This window comes from Poecilia reticulata, chromosome 9 (assembly GCF_904066995.2).
Source record: "Poecilia reticulata chromosome 9, P_reticulata-male-v2, whole genome shotgun sequence".
Classification (NCBI taxonomy): domain Eukaryota; kingdom Metazoa; phylum Chordata; class Actinopteri; order Cyprinodontiformes; family Poeciliidae; genus Poecilia; species Poecilia reticulata.
Window position 1 is genome coordinate 6,757,686 of NC_088838.1, and position 20,020 is coordinate 6,777,705.

Here is a 20,020-nt window from a genome sequence, read left to right on the forward strand (position 1 = left end):
ACAATGCAACTTGCAGACGGCCATCTCGGCTAGCGGGCAAGTGCAACACTGAAGGTATCTGAGCGGCGGACTCTGCAGCATTATGCTACGCGGCCTAGTTCTCTGCACACAGCACGGGCGAGCAGCCTCTGCCCGCTAAGACATCGTTCCTGCAAAGCGGGTCTCCACCTATGCTGACTTCCTCCCTTCACCAACCGCCCTCTTGTGTTGCTTCAAGCCTGCGGTGAGGTGGAGAGACAAGGCCGCCACAGCGGAGCGCCTAGGCCTTTGGTTTCCCCTCCTCTCTTAACCCCCCTCCACTCAGCCACCCACCCACCTCCGCGAGCACCATCCCTCCGTACCCCTCTCTCCCGCTACCTCTCGCGGTTCCCCCTGAAAGCCAAAGCTGGTCCGGTTCTGGTTTCCGAGGGAAGCTCGGGTAAAGCTCACCCTGGTAGAAAAAAACCCCCAAAAAACAAATCTCCTCAAACCCTATCCGACTTCCGCTGCTACTCACCGGAATTTCGTGTCGAGCCGCTGCAAAGAAGGTGCCAGAACCGTGGGGAACGAAGACAACAACAAGGCTAAAAATGCAGCCAGAGGACCAGGGGCTCTAGAGCCGACGCCATCTTTGAGTGAAATAGGAGCACGGCTGTTGGGGGAGGGGGGAACACTGAGCCGTCAGGCAGGGCCGAGGGACCGTCTGCATGGTGCGAGGCGCAGATCCAGAGGAAGAAAAATCCACTGCAAGGCGCGGGGGCGACGTGCTGTTGCTATGAGAGGGGTGTGGATAACGCTTGAGCACATGAAATGGAAGAAAGGGACAGATGGTGGTGGTGTTGGAGGGAGAATGAAAAAAAAAATAAAAAGAGATGGTAGGTGCTCATGCAGCAGAGATTCAAGGGAGCGTCTGCCTTTCTCTTAAAAGTTAACGTTAGAGGGTATTTAAAGATCAAAGTAAGACACACTTCCTCACTGCAGTGTGTTGTAGAACCTGAGCATGTTTATTTAACTGGACTGATCAGATGTTGCGGTGTGCAGGTATTTGTTACAGTAGGCATGATGGAGCATGTTATTTATCTGCCAGTGCAGAGTAGTTTGCTGATGCACTGCTGATCATTGTGCAAATAAAGGGGGGAAAATAAATAAATTATGCAAAATATCTACTACTGGTCCATCAAGGTATATTCAGTGATAAGACACCCTATATTAAAATAATTTATGAGTTTTTAAAGCTGCCAGCGTGACATCAGATACAGTATCTGGTGACAGGTGGAAGCAGCACAATGTAAAGGAATGATAATGATCTTATTGCATTTGAATCTGCGCTGTGCTCAATTTAATTGTAATACCCATCAAAGAACCCACAAAGTAATTCCATATTATTTTCCTCAGTTTTGCATTCTGCTGTGCTGCACACAAAAATGGAACAACGGCCATTGCTTGGCAACATACTATATTTATTGGGGGACAAATATTTGTCTTCAAACATTTCTTACCTAAGATAATTTGCAATGTCAATCTGTAGTTGGGCAATAATGAAAAAAAAAACATATATAATACAAAGTGGAAAAATTTTAGGTAAAAATATAACCCAATTAAGAAACTGCAATAAAAAAGAGCAAAATACTCTTTGGGACCTTTGAGAACTTGTATTCACATGGTACCAGTTGTACCCTTACAAAGAAAAATTGTTTAGGCTTGAAAGTTATGCTAACACAGTCATCATTTAAAGCACATTTAATAATTAGCGCTACTTGTGAGCTGAGAAAATAACAAATAAAAAACCATAAATACATCAGCAGGTAAAAGTCTTTTTTACGTGGATGCTCATGAACATAACATTAAATTTGGCTTCTCCACCACTTCTATAAGTCTTCTGAATGCAAAAAACCCCCAAAAAACAATGAACAATGTTGAAAGCAATTAATTATTGCTGCAGTTGGTGGTGGAAATGGGGCCTCTGAATGAAATTCTGCCGAGGGCCTCATGGAATATTTTGCCGACTCTGACAAACAGCTACAGTGTATATTATTGGCTTGATATGGTTTCATTTGTGACTGCGACATAATAACTTATAAGCTGTGAATGTTGTACCTCAATATGTAAACAATAGTGTATTTGTCAACCTGTCTGGTGTTCAAGTTCTCTTGAGTACTCAACAGTTTCAGAGTTATATTAGGGCCACCTCTGCAAACAAATTACTTTAATGTGTTGCTCAGATTTAAAGCAAACACAACAGATGACATGTTTATATTAGTGAGGAATAGCACATGTACTACTTCTCAGAAGTGGTTAATCTGCTAAGTCTGTAGTAAGAAATTAATCAATTAATCACACGATAAATCAAAATTAGCTTCATAATTTCAATGGATCAATATATTTTAAAAGGCAACTTTGCTTCCTTTTTATTTATTGTTTTTTTGTTGCATTTTATTTTGGATATTTATTAAATTCCAGTTGTTGTGTGGAGTGTTCTGTTCAAAATTTAAGTTTATCACTTTTTGAAAGGGTAAACTTGCATTATTGTGCCAATATATTATACTTGAAAATGATCTCAAGACAACAATGTGATCATTTGCTGCGATCATTTCTGGAACAATTTAATCATCCAGTAAAATTTGAAATCATCACAGGCTTTCTGTGGATACTGTAAGTTACTCTCAACTTATTTGTTTAATAAAATGCTTCTTCAAGCCAGGGCTTATCTTGATACCGTGGCACCTGTTTTGGGAATCTGGCAGCAGATCTTCATTTTCTTTTATAGTGTAAAGCCGAACGCTCCCTCCGTGTAAATTAAATTATCTCGGGCTTTGTGTAAAATGATGTGTACAGCGGTCCTCAGAGACGGATTACGGTGCCTTATAGGGGACAATTAGAGTTGATGTTTTCCCATGTTGGAAGTGTCTTGTGAGAGGGTGAGGCCCTGTCAGCGCAGGCGGTGATCAAATAAAAGCGGCTAAGGTCACACTTTACCTCGCTGTTTATCCCCCTCCGCTTCTTCGGGGACGGATAAATCACATCCCGGCGACAGGACACTAATTATAATTAACGGCGGTGTTATTACAGAGATAAATAGTGTGAAGCGTTAACAGTCGAGCAGCTATTAGTGCACCTCCTGAGGACTCACATTACGTTCAGTGTACAGTAGTGATGGACAATACTCGGGAGAAGCTCGCGCCACTACGACCGTGGTTGCCGGCCATGAATAAATAATACCGTGGTATCATGATCCGTGTTCACCACAACAGACACGAGTGGTGGGGTGAGCGCAGGGCCGGTCCAAGTCTATATGGGGTCCTATCCAGGTTTTATTTGGGGCCCACCATACCTAAATGTCAACACCAAATACTTTATCGTTCCTAAGCTTTTTTATGTGTGCAGCATACCTGCTATTGTTAGCATTGTTTGTAATTAGCTTACATCCGACCGATGTTGTTATCGCTATTGACTTTAAGAAAATGTTTTTGGATTTTGAAATGCAGAGTGGCGTTTAAGTGTGCCGTATTATTTTAAGTATTATCAGCTGATAAACAGTGAACTTATAGTAGACAAATTCACAAGTTTATATCTTCCCAAGAGAGGCAGCAGCCAACTGTAGGGATTAACGATTAATGTAACAACTAGAAAAATAATAGAACATTTGTGTTAGTGATACATCCATCCATTTTCTTACACCCTTGTCCCTAGTGGGAGAACTCTAAGCAGACAGACCCCAGGCCGGGAATCGAACCCAAGGCAACAGTGCTACCAACTGCGCCACTGTGGAGCCCTGAGTGATGCAATCATTATCAATAGAAGAGTTGTTTTCTGAAATCTAAAATTTGGCCAATGTTGACCAGAGTTTATCGCTTCTAATTAAAGTTGGGACGATATGAGATTGTCATGGTGTGACAACTTTGGGTAAATAAACTGCACTCTATTATTTATTATGCTATATTAATTTAAAATATGATCCAAATGTTTGTTTGTTTTATTTTTAATCTAAAAACCTTTTTTTTTCTTTTGAAAAGGAAGAGCTATTCCTACTGCAGCTGGAGAATAACACATTAGTTTAACAGTTCTAATAATGTTATCCATAAAATGAGTTGTAATAGGGATTCTCTTCACAGAGGTTAAGTTACCATGAACTCAGGCTGCTATAGTTTGCTGGAATACAAACTGACCACTTTTCCTTACTTTCCTCTACTCCCTAAATTACATTATTTATTATTTACCTTAACAGTGGTTACATGAGAGTTCCTTTAGTTGCTCCGCTGCATCTCCTGCTGCAGCTAAGCATCCCCAATCATGACACTTCCACCTCTATGCCTTTCAGCTAGTATGGCTGAAAAGCCATACTAGCTGAAAGGCATAGTATTCAGCAAATTCCATGCTGAATTTGGCTCACATCTGAAATGTCACCTGCTCGGATTTTCCAGATAATTCAGTTTTACATTCATCTGTCCGAAGCACATCATTCCAGCAGTCCTCATCTTTGTTTACGTCATTTGTGACTATCTGTAGTCTGGCCTTCATTTTTTCTAGAGGGAACAGAGCAAAACTAAACTAAACTAAATGAATGTAGGTTTAAACAGGGCAATCATCCTTCAAAATGTTGAGTAGTCATGTTTTCATCACAGGCGCCTATGTGACTGTAGTTATTTTAAGTGGGAATATATGTGTGGGTGTGCTAATTTATTCTACACCTCACCAGAAATTGCATATTTTTACTTCTTTTTTTTTTTAGATTTTTTTTTCTATTTTTCTTTTATTTGAATGTTTTAATATTGTTCAAATTGGTATTATATATTCAAATGTCAAACATTCACCGTTGTAAGTACTGAGGGAGAGGGGAGTTAACGTTGAGAGGAAGCTGAATGTATGAGAAATCAACACATAAACAGTTCGGTAGAATAATGACACCACAACGTTTTACATTACATCACTGTATTCTAAAGCTCGGAGGGCGAAATGAATCATTCGCTTTATGTTGCTTCATGCCAGTAAAATAACATTTGAAATGCATTAATTTATTTGACAGGAACTATTCACGTTAATTAACATTTCAGGAAATGGGCCAGAATTAGCCAAAAGGCTAGTTTTCATGTGCTGTGGGGTCAATGGGCAATTAATCTTGCTAAAAAACAAAACAAAACAAAGGTCATACAAAACAAGGTCAAGATGACTTAACTACACAAATTTTGTCTATAAATACAATCACTACAAGCAGTAAATACAAGACAAAGGAGGAAAAATGTGTAAGAAATCAAATTTAATCCTTCATTTAGATGGCAAAACACAAGTGGTCACATGAAATTCATGATTTAGCTCAAACCTGCAGCAGTGTTTTGTTGTTTTGTTTTAACAAAGCAGAAGGACGGTAATGAGAAGTTAACCAGTGTAGCTGAAATAACTCTGTTTTTCAGGAGCGGAAGGACGACCGATAGCATGGAAATCCGGAAAACAAACCTTGACTGATGTAAACGGTGTGATTTTCTGTTTTGGTAAATTACAACATTCTTGAAAACTGGATAAGTTTCCAGTTTGTATTTTTACACACTTAATACGGCTGAACGGACTGGAAGCTCCAGACACTTGGCTTGTTTTCACTTTTTGGAGGAGAGAGGGAGACGAGTAATCCTTCGCTTCCTTTCATCCCCCTTAATCCGCCTTTTTTCATTTCTGTTCTCTGAGCATCCACCTGCTAGGGGCCCTGAGCCGCCAGCAAGGCCCGTCAGTGTCCACCTGCCCCCCGTGGCCCTCCTACACACACACACACAAAAACCCACACACACTCCGTCCACCTGGTACACAGCACTGCTTTCTGCCCACCGCCTTAAGGCTTAACTGCTGGACATTTGCCAGCCTGAAGAAGTAAGACTTATTTGCTTTTTAAAAAACAATATGAATTAATCTGAGCTCTCTTTATTGTTGCTGCTGCACTTATTAATTGTAAGCTGGATATAAAAGCGTTCGCCGGCGGTCTGGAAACCTCGTCGCTAATGCATATAAAATACGGTGGGACCAATTTCCTTTAAACTCAATAAAAGACACTGTTTACAAATTGAATCTGAAAAGATGTCTCCCGTATCACCGAGATCTCCTGGAATCTGGCCAAATTAATATTGAAATTGAATCCTTGGCAACTCCAAGTCCTCTCTGTACGGCTAAAGTTTTAATTAATGAGACTCAAGTGCTGGAACTTATCAAGTCGGTCTGGCGATACATGAATAAATATTTCTTTCTGACTTCTCCCGCATTAGTTTGTCTTCATAAAATAAAGACATATGAATGTGTGTGTGTGTGTGTGTGCGCGCGTGTGCGTGCGTGTGTGTGTGTGTGTGTGTGTGTGTGTGTTACACAGTGAGAAATATTTGAGTTGTTTGCTTTCCCCTGCATTAAAAAATATAAAACCAACTGAATTTGGGCTTATGGTGACCATGACTTTATTTTGCCGTTGTTGGCTGGAAACAAGCAGACTTGTATAAAGTACAGTGAGTTTGGGCCCATGTTGGCCACATGGGCGGCTGTAAGCAAGCAACAGTCAGTCAGATTCAGAGCGCACACGCACACATACATACACACGTGTATATATATATATATATATATATATATAAGTTCCTGTTTTTCTGGCCCCACGGCTGCAGTGCCTCGCTCAGATAGCCAGCCAGTGTCCGGGTCTCCCTTCTTTTCTGTGTGAAACCAGCAGAAAAAGCTTCCTGCTGGGAATGGCTGGTTGCCAGGTTGCCAGGTCCCCAGACCCCGATCCAACCATTCCAGCCATCCCCCAATCCCCCAAAACCAAAAAAAAAAAAAAAAAACTCCCCTCCCACCCTGAAAAGAACTGAAACACACAACGGAAATTTCCAGGGCCTGTACGCCCAGGAGCGACCCCCCCCCCCCACCTCCCCGCACCCCTTACCCACAACCGTCCGCTAACACCCCACCAACCACCAGCTCCTCCTCCCTCCCTCCCCGTGGCCCCTGCTCTCTCCCTCTGCCATGAATCCGAAGGGACAGAGAGCAGCTGGAAGGTGAAGTGCAGCTTGCTGGCGCTGAAAGTCAGGCCAGACACCTTCAATCCTAAACCCCCACCACCCAAATCCCTCCACCCCGTCCCAGGCCTAAAAACAAAAGCGCAGACCCCTTCTCTTTTAATCAGAGGTGCTTCAGAGGGCCGGAGAGGACACTTTTGCTCTGCTCGAGTTTCAGAGTATCGGGGAGGGGAAACGTAGAGGACTACTTTGTTTACCAAATCAATTGTTCTCCGGCTGCTAACTGTTGTCTTAAGTGGATGTAGATTTCAGAGAATCAGGCTGACAAATAGCTCTGAGGGGAGAGAGTACAGCAGAGGAGGAACCGGCTGAAAAAGGAAACACCCAAGAAACATCTGCTTCTTACTTCTCCAGCCGCAAGACACCACCTATCCTGAAAATCAGTGGGTCTAGAACTGAAAGAGGACAAAAAGAAAAACAGATTTTAAAGGTAAACCGAAATAAAATAAAAAAATTTAAAAAACGTGCACAATAGAAGCAACTGTAGGGTCTAGTTTGAGGAGATGAATTTAAAGCTAAACGGATAAAAAAAATGGTGAGCTGGACATGTGGAGATTTATCGAATGTTTGATTTTAACAAGCACAACAACGGTGAGCTGGTCTGCTAAGTTTAGAGCGCGGCTCAGAATGAGACGGGAATCCGGGTGGGGTCAGAGTAAAATGTCTGAGGAAGACGTTTCAGTCACATTCCACCGTACGCCACACAAAAGAGGAAGTAAATGGCACCAGATTGGTCCTGTTGATACTTCAATTAGCTGAAATCAGAGCAGGTTCCAGCTGCAGTGCAGCTCTGGAGAAGAAACTCTTGTTAGATACAAGTTGACTGTTTTTGCCCCCACCATGTTTGTTTGAGCTAAAAACCTCAAATGTTCAGTGTGCTCTATTTGGATTTTATGTGACACACTGACACAAATATTTACATCTGACTGAACACTCCCTGAGTCAGAACTGACAAATGTTATACTGAATGGAGGACTTAGGTATGGACTTTGACTGGGCCGTTTTAACACACGAATAGACTTTGGTCTAAAGCATTCTGTCATAGTTCTGGTGTCGTTCTGGAGGGTGAACCACCATCCAGTTTCTGCCACCCATCAACTCTTCAATGTGAGTGATGAAGGAAAACATCCCAACAGCATGATGCTGCCACTAACATGTTTCATCTTGGGCACTGTGCATTGTGTGTGTGTGGATGTGTTTTGTTTCCATGTGATCAGAGCTCCTTCTTTCACATTTTTGCTGCAGTTCCCGTAGCTTTTGTAGTACGAACAGAAAACATGACTTCTTACTCTTTCAGCCACGTTTTGCTAAAATCGTGCTTATCGCACACATTGCCCAACCCGAGCTGAGAGTTTCTGCAGCTCCTCCAGAGCTACCGTCCTCCTCCTGGCTGTTTCAGCAGCTGTGTTTCCATTCATTTACTGTGGCGTTGCGTAATTTAACACTTTTTAAAAATAAATTTGCTTGATGGAAACTTGATGGCAATAAAAATAAAAAAAATAAAAAAATTGACTTTATCAAAATTGGTTTTTCCACATCACACAACTCACATGATCAAAAACAGGATGTTTCCGCTGGCGCAAACCCACGAAGAAGAAGACGACAGGAAATAGTTGGATGATGATGGCGTGTCATGTTTTTTTAATGACTTATAATTGTGTGATTTTAATGGAAACGCTACAGTGGTGAAATTGTGTTTTTTCGACATTAGCAGAGTATCGACATGGTTTTCGCCCATTCGTGATGGAAACGCAGCTTCAGACAGATTCTCTTCTTTGCCGTCTGCCAGTTCAGCTGGTCGCCCCCTAAGTCTGGGTTGTGCCAGACTGTTTCCATTATCAGATGACCGGTTGCACAGCGCTCTGCACTCTGTTCTCTGATTTCTGTTTATACACAATGTTCAAAACCACATATTCTTGCTCCAGAAAAAAAAAAAGCTACACTTTGAAAGAAAAATCTCACCAAGTATTTTTGTCTAGTCTCTACTTCAGATAAGTCAAAACTAACTTAAAAGTAACTCTTTTAACAAGACATGTGAACTTGTTTCATTATTGAATATATATATATATATATATATATATATATATATATATATATATATATATATTTTTTTTTTTTTTTTTTTTTTTTTTTAAAAGGTGCTAGTTGCACTGGCAGATTTTCTTGATATAAGTCAATAAATCTGCCACTGGAGCTTTTTTTTAGGATTATATTTACTTCAAACAACCTTCTTTACTTCAAATTTGCTGCAAAGTTTCTTGTGAGCTTGTCTCATTTTAGTTATTTTGCACTTGAAACTACACACAAAAACTTGCTAAGATTTTGTGTTTTTGCTGTGAAAATAAACACAAATCCAAAAACATGCGTGGACCTTTGTGGCTGACATGTAAACAAGCTCAAACGCCACTGACATTTGAGGAAGGCCCTGCAGTTTCTAGTTCAAACCAGCATTTTTACGGTTCTATTGTCTGGTGTGTAAAAACTGAATTCTGTCAGCAACATGTAGCGTTCAAATCTCTTTAATTAACCAAGCATAAAACCTTGCTCTTCCCCAAAACATCAGACTTTTCCAGTTTGAACAGCTGGGTTTCAGGTTTCCTTTTCTTTCTTCTCTTCCTGTCTCTGTCACCCACACCCACCACTTTTTTTCTTTTCTGTTTCTTTTTTTCCTTCCTTCTTTTTTTTTTTTTTTTTACAGTACTGATCACTACTGCTGTAACATGAGCCACTGCTTTGTGTTATTATTCCCCAGCGCTCCGTGTGACATGACAGCCTCGCTCTCCCTGTGGTTTCCCAGAATGAGCGGCAGCAGCAGCAGCAGGTTTGACACACACACACACACACACACGCACGAACGCACACACATAGTGTTTGATGCAATAACTACAGGAAGGTAGATCAATAAAAAAAAGAAATGGTCACACTTTAATTCGCTGCTCTTTGTTTGGGGACATTGGTAATGTCCAGAGTTGGTCATTTACTTGGTTATATTTATTTGTGTAATTTCGGGGTGAGGGAGAATTACTTCCATTCGTATTTTTACTACACTGTACTTTTTACCTTTACTTGAGTAATTTTATTATGAAATATCGATACTTTTACTTGAGTAAGCGAGTAGCTTCTCTGAATTATTTTATCCAAACATTCACCAGACAAAGACATAAGCCTGCCGTTTTCTATAACGTTTCTTGTGAAGGAAACATATTTGGGAAAATGTTTCTTTTGTTATCATGTTATCTTTATGAAATATTCTCCACCCTTATTCTGTGCTACGTTGCAGCCAGCAGAGCCGTGAATGCTAAGCCTAGATAGCAGTTAGCGTAGCCACCGATGATGGCGGATAAACAGTAACGGTAAGTTCTTTGTCCGCCGTTAACAGATTGACCAGCATACACAAGCCTGATTGACAGCGCTGAGACCCTCCTCCTGGCTCTGATTGGTTGTTTCTGGATGGGAGCGATGCATTTCTTCAGGTGGAAACACCAGCACAGGAAGAACAATCTTTTCACAGATTATTGGTCTCATGACATTAGTTTTAACTAATATGGAAATGTTTGTTGTTTTTTAATAAAAGCTACATATCCCAGCTTTGTGTACTCTTCATGCCAAGTACATTTTTACTATTACTTGAGTAAAAGCTATGTTGAGACAGTTCTACTCTAACTTGAGTACAGTTTTTGAGAACTCCACCCACCTCTGGTTATGTTCGTTTTAAATTCAACCTTTTTAGCTTTAAATCATGTCATAATGTTATTCCCTAATCAAAAACATACCAGGAGTGTCGCCTTGATTCTTTCATGCATGTTTGAGAAATCCTTCGGCAATGATCCAGCTGTGCAAATAGTTTGGTTGGACTTAGCGCCGCCTTCAAGGCCCAACTCCGCCTCCAAAGTTCCAAGCTTCTGCCTCACAGAGCCCTGCCTCTCCCAAACTCAGCTCCTTCAGACTAGCCAGAAGCAATTAGCAAACACAAGGCGGAACTGCTAATCCTCTGAGCTCATTATAGAAGCTACTTCTCAAACACTAGTAAAAATGTCGTTAAAGGGTTATTAGAGGAGTGATGACTTCCTGAAGGCGTAGTTTCAGAAAGAGCAGGAGTTTTTAAAGACACAGAGGTTCAATTTCAAGGCGTTTAATCAGGAAGTCAAATTTCTTTTAAGTCATACTTGATATTTAAAACATTTTTTAGAACAACTGAAGTCAACATAGTTAGTTGATTTTTTTACAAAAAGGCACAGTGAGCTCAGGAGGGGAGAAGTTCTGCACCGCAGAAGGTTTCTCTGCTTTCACACAACAAACAGAACTCATCTCACATGATGCCTTGTGTCACTTTGACCGGCGGAGGCTCTGCGTTCGTAAGGAGGAACTGAGGCGACAATATGTCTTTGAGGTGTTTTTATTTCGGAGCTCCAAGTTACATCACCATCCTCATCAACAACCACACTTAGTGAAACACAGCAGCTTACACTTATACCTGAGGCAAGTTCCACTTACACCAGGTGAAGGGGTGACCACAAAAAAAAAGACAAACAACAAACACTATTTACACAAACCTACCAACAATAAATGATCCAACAAATATTTACATGCATGCAAATTATTAAAACTAAACTATTCTAAGGTCAATCAAAAAGTAACTAACAAAATAAATCCTCAGAGTGTTACCCCTCTTAATGGAAGCTAGTATGTTCCAGGAGCATTTGTCTCCCTCTCTGCTCCACCTTGCTGAGACACACCCAGAAAGGCAAGTACTCAATTAACTCAAATTGACTAATCTAAATCAAAACAAACTGACATTCCCCCCCACATTCTCTGAACAGGAAAGATGGCCAGTCTCCCTACCCAAAAAGAATGTTCACCAAATGTCAAAGTAACTGAAATAAAGAACTGATACAAAATACATTTGAACTGAAAATAACATAATATCAATAATCAACATGGGATGGAACCCCCTGGTCGCCATCACATTTCCTCCCCCGTCACCCAGGACAACAGTACTCAGTTCTCAAACATCCTAGACAGAGAGTCAGCCACAAGGTTAGACTTTCCTGACCGATACTGCACTGTAAAATCAAAAGGTTGCAGTGACAGATACCATCGTGCAATGCGCATATTAGAGTCTTTCATTTGGTGCAACCATTTCAGCGCTCGATGATCCGTCTCCAGGGTAAAATGGCGGCCCAACAGATAGTACCGCAGTGATTCCACAGCCCACTTAACTGCGAGGCATTCTTTTTCAACTGTGGAATACCTGGTCTCTCTGTCTTGAAGCTTCCTACTGAGAAAAACAATAGGATGTCTCTCACCGTCAATGTCCTGCAGCAACACGGCACCAAGGCCTACTCCAGAGGCGTCAGTTTGCAGTATAAACGGGTCATCAAAGTCTGGACTGTAGAGAACAGAGTCACTGGAGATTGCAGACTTCAGGTCCTTGAAAGCTTTGTCACACTCCTCAGTCCACTGTACCTTATTTGGTGCAGAGACTTTTGTTAAATCTGTAAGAACAGCCGCCCTGTCTGCAAAATGGGGAATGAATTTACTATACCACCCCACTAACCCAACAAAGGCACGGACCTTCCTTTTTGTTGTAGGAACTGGGTATGCATGAATCGCTTCTACTTTTCCCACTTGAGGTCTAACTTTGCCATGTCCCACCACATAGCCCAGGTACTCTACCTGCCTCTGAGCCAGCTTACATTTATTAGGGTTAATGGTGAGGCCAGCAGATCTAATGAGCTGTAAAACATGCTGCAGATGATGAACATGCTCCTCCCACGTCTGGCTGAAAATCACCACGTCATCCAGGTATGCTGCAGCAAAGTCAGATGCCTCCCTCAGCACCAGGTCCATGAGGCGCTGAAACGTCGCTGGTGCCCCCTGCAGGCCAAAGGGCATCACCCTGAACTGAAAAACCCCAAACGGTGTTTTAAAAGCAGTCAGTTCTTTTGCCTCTGATGCCAGGGCTAGCTGCCAGTAGCCCTTGCTGAGGTCAAGTGTGGTGATGAAATTGCATCTCCCAACCCTCTCCAACAGTTCATCAATGCGAGGCATTGGATAAGGGTCAAATTTAGAGACACTATTGAGGTATCTAAAATCAATACAAAATCTTAAAGTGCCATCCTTTTTTGGTACTAGCACTACTGGACTGCACCATTCACTTACAGAGGGCTCAATGATCCCCAGCTCCAACATGAACTGTATCTCAGTCTTGAGTTGTGGGACAAGACGTTCTGGAACCCTGTAGAACTTCCTGCGGGGTGCAGCATTGTCTCTGAGGTGAACACTGTGTTTTATCAGGCTTGTGAACCCAGGTTTTTCCTGAAACAGCTCAGAATCCAAAAGGGGTTTTATGTCCTGCTGTTGGGATGGCTGAAGATGAGAGAGAGAAATTGAAACAGGTACAGAGCTACAGGCTGGAAAAAATAGCTCATTTTCCTCCTCTTCGTCCACCACACGCACAAACAGTTGCGGCAAAACAGTTTCTGCATGTTCCTCATTCCGCACTGGATCCTGTTGAGATGACTGAGAAGCAGACGACATTGCTAACTGCTGTGGTGAGTCGTGGTATTGTTTCAACAGATTAATATGGAAAGTCTGATGTTTCTTCTTCCTTTCTGGCATATACAGTTCATAATTGAGCTTTCCAACACACCGTGTGACCTCATAAGGGCCCTGCCATTTAGTGAGAAGTTTATTGTCACTGGTGGGGAGCAACAACAACACTTTCTGTCCAGGATGAAAACTCCTCTCCCTGGCATTTTTATCGTACCAGGTTTTTTGTTTAGCTTGAGCAGTTTTCATGTGTTGATGTGCCAATACAGCCATTTGTTCAAGTCTCTCTCTCATTTTTATCACATAGGACACCACATGCTCACCCGATGGACTTGGACTTTCCCATTGTTCTTTAATAAGATCCAACGGCCCCCTCACTTGTCGTCCATACAGCAGCTCGAATGGAGAGAATCCAGTTGATGCTTGTGGAACTTCTCGATATGCAAAAAGCATATAGGGCAGCCATTTGTCCCACTCCCTGCCAGTCTCTGAAACAAACTTGCGCAGCATGTTCTTCAGTGTTTGGTTAAATCGTTCAACCAGTCCATCTGACTGGGGGTGGTACGGGGTGGTGTTTATACCCTTTATACCTAACAACTGATAGACCTGCTTCAAAAGGTTTGACAGAAAATTAGTCCCGCAGTCTGTAAGGATCTCTTTAGGAATGCCTACCCGTGAAAACAGATGAAGCAAACAGTTAGCTACTTGTTTAGCTTTCACTGATCTCAAAGGAAAAGCTTCAGGGTATCTTGTAGCGTAATCACAGATAACCAGAATGTAACGGTTACCAGAGGAGCTTTTCTCCAGGGGACCTACCACATCCATTCCTATCCTTTCAAATGGTGTTTCTATGATAGGTAATGGCTGTAGATGAGCTTTAGAAACACCTCTGTTTGTAGTCAACTGACATGTGTGACAGGAAGAGCAGAACTGTTGAACCTGTGTGTACATGCCTGGCCACACAAACCGACTTGCTATTCTATGAAGGGATTTCTGAAATCCCAGGTGCCCGGCCCAAGGAACTGAATGAGCGAGTTCCATCACTTTTCCCCTTAGCTGTTGTGGTAAAGCAATGGCTTCTGATCTACCTTTAACCTGATAAAGGACACCATTCTTCACAACATAAGTTGCATCTTCCAAGGCATTTATTTTACCCTGCTTCTTTCCCTCAACTTCTGTAACCTCATCAAACCATGGTTTTAATGTTGGGTCTGATCTCTGATGGGCAGAAATGTCTGCAGGAATATCAAAGTCAAACAAAGGGCAAGGTTTCATCTGTTCTTCCACCTCCATTTTGGCTGAACCTAAAAACTTCTCCTTCCTTCTTTGAGCTCTGGATTTGGATGGTTTTACACTGCCCACCTCCAGTTCTACATCATAGAATGGTAATTCTTTAAGTGAGTTCCGTACTGCCTGGGCTCTAGAAGTGACCAAGCTACAGATTGGAGAAGAAAGTTCTGCTCCTGTCACTATGGGGACATTTTTCTGTAAGAGTGTAGTGTTCCGAGTTTTGAACTGTGTTCCCTCATGGCAATCAGTTTGAGTCAAATGTCCAGCTGCTGTGTTTGACACTAAATCAGTCAAAGTGGGGACATCTAAGCCCAAAATTACAGCATAAGGAAGCCTTGATGCTAATGCTACAGGTAATAGAAATGTCTGACCTCCTATAGTTAAATAAATCTCAGCTACAGGATACTCCATTTCATCACCGTGAATGCAACTTATTTTTGTCTTAGCATCACTCCACAGTTCTCTTGGCACTAAGCTAGACAGGACCACAGACTTGAAACTTCCTGTGTCTAGCAAAGCTGTTTCACGTTGACCATTAACTAACACAGGGACTGTGTGAGCAGGTTCAGGGGCAAGGGATGGGGAGAGTGGTCTGGGTACCGAACAAAGAAGGGAGGGTTTACTCCGTGTAGTGGCAGGACATGTGTACTGTGTATGACCCATTCTGTTACACTGAAAACATCTGACATCTGGTCTTGAGGAAGAGTAATTCTTAGCAGGGTTAGGTTTAGCCACAGAAAATGACTTGGCAGCTGAATAACTCCTAGCCTGGCCTATAGCACCACCCCTTTCACCCCCATCAGACTTACTTCTTCCCATAGGAAAGTTTTCACGGCCAAAGTGGGCTCTTCTGGTCCCCGTCCTTGCTGACAAGAAGACTTCTGCCAAACTTGCGGCCTCCTCTGCAGACTTTGGGGCTCGTTCCCGGATCCACACTTCCAAGTCCGGATTCACCATCCTCAGGAACTGCTCCATAATCATCAGTTCTGAAATGTCCTTCACTGTAGAAGTCTCTGGTTTGACCCACTTATAGAACATGTCTTTGAGTCGAACATAAAGTTCTTTTGGTGTCTCACCCTGATGAATGTCCAGGGATCGAAACCTCCTTCTGTAGGTGTCGGCAGTTATCTCATATTTGGTCAGAATGGCATCTTTCACCTTGTCATACATGTGAGAATCTGCAATGTCCATCAGCACATAAGCACTACGTGCTTTCCCAGTAAGAAGTGGTACTAGTCGGACCGCCCACTCTTCTTTAGGCCAATGACAGACCTTAGCTATCCTTTCAAAAGTTGTTAAGAAGTGCTCCACATCATCATCAGAAGCCAGTGGAAGCAGCTTCGGCTCCCTCTGTGTGGCTGGTAGCTGGTAGGACATCTGACTTTGTCCATCATCATGGCTGTCTCCGTCATAATCATGAGTGTGAGGATCCTCCTCCAAATAGTCACCCTCATGCTGTCGTTCCTCCTTCAATTCCTCCACATGAGTCTGGAGCTGTCGAAACTGTTGTTGCAAATTCTTCCATCTTACTTCTTGGAGTGCTGATTCTTTCTCAATCTGCTGGTCTCGGGCAGTTTGAGACTGCATCAGTGACTTGACGAGGCTTGCCAGCTGATCCAGTTTGTCATCAGTGCTAATACCAGTAGCCGCATCAGCTCCACTCATAGCAGCAGTGCTCTCTGGATTCTCAGTTTCATTACTTCTTTTACCACCTCTTGTCATCATCGTCTCATTGTTCCTCCAAAAATCCCACTTCTGACACCATTTGTCGCTTTGACCGGCGGAGGCTCTGCGTTCGTAAGGAGGAACTGAGGCGACAATATGTCTTTGAGGTGTTTTTATTTCGGAGCTCCAAGTTACATCACCATCCTCATCAACAACCACACTTAGTGAAACACAGCAGCTTACACTTATACCTGAGGCAAGTTCCACTTACACCAGGTGAAGGGGTGACCACAAAAAAAAAGACAAACAACAAACACTATTTACACAAACCTACCAACAATAAATGATCCAACAAATATTTACATGCATGCAAATTATTAAAACTAAACTATTCTAAGGTCAATCAAAAAGTAACTAACAAAATAAATCCTCAGAGTGTTACCCCTCTTAATGGAAGCTAGTATGTTCCAGGAGCATTTGTCTCCCTCTCTGCTCCACCTTGCTGAGACACACCCAGAAAGGCAAGTACTCAATTAACTCAAATTGACTAATCTAAATCAAAACAAACTGACATTCCCCCCCACATTCTCTGAACAGGAAAGATGGCCAGTCTCCCTACCCAAAAAGAATGTTCACCAAATGTCAAAGTAACTGAAATAAAGAACTGATACAAAATACATTTGAACTGAAAATAACATAATATCAATAATCAACATGGGATGGAACCCCCTGGTCGCCATCACACCTTGTTTGGCTCTCCAGACCTCCCACATCACACACTCCTTCCCAGAGTGTCACAGTGTGTTGGAGTGCAGGCAGCAGCAGCTCCACAGTGTTTGCAGGGCAGGATGCGCCGCAGACAACAATGCAGACCTCCGGAACGTGCTCTCTCTCTATCTCTCTCTCTCACACACACACATTCCTGTGGGTCTGGTCCTTCTCGGTGGTGTTGGTGTTGGTGGGGGGGGCTCTACGCTCCTGCAGCTCAGCGAGCTTTGTCCACCCCACACCACCTCCACTCTGCTGCCCTGTGACCTTTTGTGCGCTCATTTACTCGAACAACAAGCCGTTCTCGCAGCAGAACATTAAGACCTCTTCTGTCTTAATGTTCGGATCGGGGGGGATTTATGTCCGGAGAGTTTGTGTCGATTAATGCCGCCGCGGAAACAAATGACGGGCCATCCCTTGATCCAATCAGAGCGACGTGTATTAAAAGCCGGTCACCTCATAGCCATTTGTATTAATGATGCCACTTTGGTGCTCTGCTGCAGGGTAATGGGGGATCAAAAAAAAAAGAAAAAAGAAAGTGTACATTCCCATGAATAATCTCTCCAACCCTCTGCGGTGGAGCTAAACTGCATTACGGAGGCAGTAATGATCTCCACTGTTATTATGTAAACTGTGATGAATCAGTTATTCATTCACTACTGTCCCTAATTGGTTAATTATATTTGTGTGTGTGTGTGTGTGTGTGTGTGTGTGTGTGTGTGTGTGTGTGTGTGTGTGTGCGTGTAACGATGTGCACATTCGTCTCCCCGGCCTACAGTAGCAGCAAGAGGCGACAGATGGAGGACATTCTGTAATCATGTTGGTTTTAAAAAGAAATTGCAGATTTTCCTGAGAGACGTCCGATAATAAGGCGACATGCATCTGCATCACATATGACGCTGGAGGTGATAAACGCCTCTGGTGCATTCAGGGTAACGGTATCTGGTGCAGGTGGAGGTGATGGAGGGGGTTTTGCGTGTGGAGGGAGAGACAACGGTATGTGCAAGTTGAGAGTGATGATGATGATGATGGTGATGATGATATCACGTCTCATCCATCCTGGTTTTTTAGACGTGAACATTTTTGCTGCCTGGAAACAGTGTGAAGGACTGCGTGAGCTCAGCTCCAGAAGTTTTTAGACGTTTTTTTCTTTTTTTTGACTCCATCCATCCATTTTCTTTACACCCTTGTCCCTTAGTGGGGTCAGGAGGGGTGCTGGTGCCTATCTCCAGCTAACGTTCCGGGTGAGAGGCGGGGTCACCCTGGACAGGTCGCCAGTCTGTCACAGGGTAACACAGAGACACACAACCATGCACACACACACTCACACTTAGGGGCAATTTAGAGAGGCCAATTAACCTGACAGTCATGTTTTTGGACTGTGGGAGGAAACCGGAGTACAGAGAGAAAACCCACACATGCACAGGGAGAACATGCAAACTCCATGCAGAAAGACCGGGGCCGGGAATCAAACCCAGAACCTTCTTGCTGCAAGGCAACAGCTCTACCAACTGCGCCACTGTGCGCCACTGTGCAGACGTTTTTTCTTTTTTTTGACTCCATCCATCCATCCATCCATTTTCTTAACACCTTTGTCCCTTAGTGGGGTCGGGAGGGTTGCTGGTGTCTATCTCCAGCTAACGTTCCGGGTGAGAGCGGAACGTTTTTTTTCTTTTCTTTGACTGAAAAGAAAAAAAAACATGTTCTCTGTTCAGTGGAGCAGTTGGTGTGTAAATAGGTGTTAGGGGTTTTATATGAACACACACACACACACTTCAGGCTGGGGTGGGATCGCTGGAACATTCCCATCCGTTGGTGAACGTGAAAGTCTCAGTCAATTTCTAAGTCCAAACCTCCAGCATGGAACACGGTCCATGCTAGTTCGCAACTTTCACGTCTTGGTTATCGCTGCCATGCTTAAGGTCAACATCTGACAAAAACAAAATGGCGCTTTGCGTAGCGTGGTTAATTCGTTCCAAACCAGTAGATGAGAACATACACATGATTCACATTTTCCTTTCATTTTATTTTAATTTTTTTGAGACATTTCAAAAGTTCGCTTAAAATTTGCATGACACCTGCATGGAAACGTAACTAATATGAGTTTAGCTCTGAGCCCCGGTTCTGTCCCACCTGAACTGTGCAGCTCATGTAGGAGAACACACCAAGGTGGGCAAGGGAGAGCTGATGTTAAGACATTTCTTAAGATGATTTCAATAAAATAAGAATGTGGACTAAATTGTTACAAAATCCCCCAAATTGAATAGTTGAATTTTGTTCTATTTCACAACGAAGCACTGTTTTATCTTGGTCCATCACATAACATGCTTTTAAAGTACATGTTTGTGGTTTAGCTAAGGCCAAGTGGCCAAGTTTTCAGTGCAGCGGAGTTTACACTCACATCTCGAATGAACTGGAACAAAAATATTGCACATCCCAAGAAAATAAACCCGAAGGCATTTCTGCCGACCAGTATTCCAGAAATGTTCTGGTATCGCTGCATGTGGCACAACAAACGTCCGCAACATTTGGTACAGAAAGAGTGAAAACATGTGTGAGGACCGCAGAGTGTCGCATGAAGGATCGTCTGCCGGGCCAGGCAGGCAGAACCGAGGAACCGAGGAACCGGTCCGGGTTCTGGTTTAGCAGATGCTCTCCAGGTTTGAAATGTGAAAACAGTTGAGCGGAAGTTATCATCGCCGTACGGTATCATCGCTTCGTTTTCATGT

General features: G+C 42.8%; 1 protein-coding gene and 1 long non-coding RNA gene across 2 annotated transcripts in view; one reads left to right on the plus strand and one right to left on the minus strand.

The window, feature by feature from the left end:
- Positions 1 to 1,439, minus strand: part of kat6a (K(lysine) acetyltransferase 6A) — a 35,009-nt gene extending 33,570 nt beyond the window's left edge. Inside the window, exon 1 of the mRNA XM_008417660.3 lies at positions 497 to 1,439. The gene's annotated coding sequence lies outside the window, so the exon portion shown is untranslated. The remainder of the gene's footprint in view (positions 1 to 496) is intronic.
- A 3,332-nt stretch (positions 1,440 to 4,771) lies between these two features.
- LOC145553012 (uncharacterized) lies at positions 4,772 to 11,335 on the plus strand. The gene is made up of 3 exons (XR_014089185.1): positions 4,772 to 7,446; positions 9,769 to 9,837; positions 10,396 to 11,335. It is a non-coding gene; the product is annotated as an uncharacterized LOC145553012 (long non-coding RNA).
- Positions 11,336 to 20,020: the final 8,685 nt, after the last annotated feature.